This window comes from Octodon degus, unplaced genomic scaffold (genome assembly GCF_000260255.1).
Source record: "Octodon degus isolate 3935 unplaced genomic scaffold, OctDeg1.0 scaffold00504, whole genome shotgun sequence".
In the NCBI taxonomy this organism is placed as follows: Eukaryota; Metazoa; Chordata; class Mammalia; order Rodentia; family Octodontidae; genus Octodon; species Octodon degus.
The window spans coordinates 156,915-160,438 of record NW_004525080.1 but is presented as its reverse complement, the minus strand read 5'-3'; positions in this window follow the sequence as shown (position 1 = coordinate 160,438).

Sequence of the window (3,524 nt, the reverse complement as noted above, 5' to 3'; positions counted from 1 at the left end):
GTATGAATTGCTGAATTATTATGGTGGTCTTTTGTCTCATATGGCTGAATCCCCAAAACAACAACTCGCCTTCCCAATGACCACTTTCCCATTCTTCACCCCTCCAGTCCTGGGTACAACTTCCTTTGACCTTTCCTGCCCACACAAGAGAACCTCCAATCAGCTCCTTAAACATCACTAAACCTGACCCTAAATCTCGGCCCCTAGCAAAGTCCACAAAGTCTCAGGCTCCCTGCCTCAGGTCAGAGGATCGGCTCATCTCCTGCCCTTGGTCCTCTCTGTGTGTTTAGAGGTAATAAAGCCTTTCTCTGCCCCATTTCTGCTACTCTGCTGCACTGCCACCATCTCCATCGCTGTTGCCTGTAAAACCTGTCATTTTTGGTGCTGTGACCTGGAATGGTCAGTATTGTGGTTCCCGGGGAATCCTCTGCCCCGGTTTTGAGCTCCCTCACTGAACCGCCTTCTGTTTCTGCTTTTGCCTCTGCTGCCTGCATTGTTAGCTCATGTTCAATAGCGGCCAGTCTCAGTGCTCACTCATGAGCCCAAAACTAGAGGTCTTACTCATCTTTCCTCTTATCTCATCTTGAAAATTGTGAGCTCACATGGGGGATACTCCCCATCTTCCTCCGCCATCTGGTTCCAGGCTCCTCATTTTTTCTAGTGACAACTGATAAGGTGGGTGTTGTCTCCTCTCTCGTGCTCACTCCAAGCTAAAAAGTGAAGGTTTTTTGGCAGGAAGTTCTGTTGAGTTTTTGTCCTAATATTTGTCTCATGTTAATTTGGGCATTATGGGAAATGCTCTTCCCGTCCCCAAAAGCACATGCCACTGGGTTGTCTTATAAAGAACCTCAGCGCCTTCAGATTAGAAGAATATCTCAACCCCAAAAGACTAATTTTAAATTCTATTGTCTCAACAGCAAATGGCTAGAAATCCCTTAAAAGCCTTTTTAACTCTAAAAACACGTGCTTCCCACCTTCTTCCCTCTGCTATACCCCTGACATATCCAGCAGTGCTACTTACTCCACTCCTCCATTGGAAACTGTATTGTCAGTGTCTTCTGATTGCATCTTTACTTACCCCACCTTCTTGTAGCAACATCTCTGCCCTCAGCTTCCGCCTACAGCTCCCCTTTAGGTTCCACCAGATCCCTTGTAGATTCTGTTGCCTCTCTCCTCCTCCATATTGAAAACTCAGCGCAGAGAGAAATTATAGAAACAATACCTTTTACAAAGGCATCGAGGAAAATGAAATACCTTGAAATTAATCTAACTAAAGAAGTCAAAGATCTTTTCAAGGAAAATTACAGTACTCTGAAGCAAAAAGATCGTAGAGGATTTCAGAAAATGGAAAAATATTCTATGCTCCTGGATAATAAGAACCAACATTGTGAAGATGGCCATACTCCCACAATTGCTGTACAGATTAAATGCAATCCCTATCAGACTACCACCAACATACCACACAGAGCTAGAGAAATTATTCCTAAAATTTATCTGGAACCAGAAAAGACCTACAATAGCAAAGGTAATCCCGGGCAATAAAGACAGGGCAGGAAGCATTACAATTCCAGACTTGAAAATATACTACAAGGCTACTGTGATAAAATCAGCATGGTAATGGCAAAGAAATAGACCTGATGATCAATGGAATAGATTAGAAGATGCTGAAGCCACTATGAACACACTCAGCCACCTTATGTTCGACCAAGGGGCCAAAAATACTCACTGGAAGAAAGATAGCCTCTTTGACAAATGGTGGTGGAAAAAATGGTTCTCTATACGGCTCAAACTAAAACTTGACCTGGGTCTATCTTCCTGTGAGAAGTGTGTGTTCATCTCAGATGCCCATTTCTGGACTGGATCTTTAAATTTTGTGGCCCTCATGGTTTTTAGTTCTTTATAAATTCTAGGGAACAGACCTTTGTGTGATTGTCTATATTAAATGGGAGAAGTGATAGAGGACATCCTTGTCTTGTACCACCTGGATCTATCACCATGCACTAAGCAAAAGTCAAAATGGTTTAAAGATCTAAACATTAAAACAGAGACACTAAATCCTCTGGAAGAGAAAGTAGGAGGAACTCTTGAAGACATAAGGCTAGGCAGACTTCATGAACAGAAATCAAATCGCATTTTAAATACTAGAAAGAATTAACAACTGGGACCTGCTCTTACTGAGAAGTTTTTTCACGTCAAAATAAATTACCAACAAAGTGAAAAGACATCCCACAAATTTGGAAAAAATCTTGAAAAATAAGTACTCAGACAAAGGTCTGCTCTCTAGAATTTATAAAGAACTAAAAAGCACTATGTCCCCCAAATTTAAAGACCCTGTCCAGAAATGGGCATCTGAGATGAACACACACTTCTCAGAGAATGAAATTAAAGAAGTCAATAAATATATGCAAAAATGCTCCACATCACTAGCCATCTGTGAAAAGAAAATTAAAACCACTTTGAGATATCATCTCACCCCAGAAAAAATGGCTATCATAAAGAAATCCCCCAACAACAAATGTTGGAGAGGCTGTGGGGAAAATGGAACCTTCTCCACTACTGGTGGGAATGTAGACTGGTACAACCATTATAGAAATCTGTGTGGAGACTCCTTAGAAAACTAGGACAGGAGATCCTATTTAAATGAGCTATTCCTCTACTGAAACTTTTCCCTGAGGATCTGAAAACATCCTATCATCATGATATATGTGTCTTATGTTTATAGCATAACAGCTTGTGATAGCCAAGTCTTGGAAAGAACCAAGATGCCCATCACCTGAGGAATGGATGAAAAAGATGTGGTATTTGTATACAATGGAATATTACTCAGCTATAAAGAATGATAACCTCGAAGCCTTAATATTGAAGTGGATGCCACTTGAAGAGATACTCTTAAGTGAAATAAACCAGACACACATGTTTAAATATCGTATAGTTTCCCTAGTATAAGAACTCAAAAGAAGAAATACAAATAAAAAGGTATAATATAATTAAAAGTAAAGCAACAACGTGAGGACTAGACAATGGAGAAAGAGCAAGGAGAAGAGCTAGGAAACATGACAGTGGCAAGCCATACAGTTATATGTATAAGATGGGTAAGGCAATGATCCTGAGAATCTTCAGAAGATTTTGGAATCTAGCAGTTAATTGGAAAGATTCTGACCTGACTATCTACATATACTGACTGCTGTGAACTAAGCAACTGCACTGAAGATGACAATTTGTAATAGTAGCTTCATGCTTGGAGTGCCTGTCATTCTGGTCTTCTGAATATGTGCTGCTTGTCATGACACGCCAGTTGCTGCCCTGCTATCTCTCGGGTAGATGATTATTTAAAAAGTAAATGGGTGGTGAATGCGGGCAGGAAAAGGAGTGTTGCAGGACTGTCCTGCAACAGTGTTGTATATGGTTAGATTTCTGGACTTACGTGTAAAATATATAATCTTTATTCCTTTTTTAAAAATACATTTTATTTTTTAAAATTTTTTTGTCATATTCTGTAGGGACTTAAAGTTCAACATATCAAT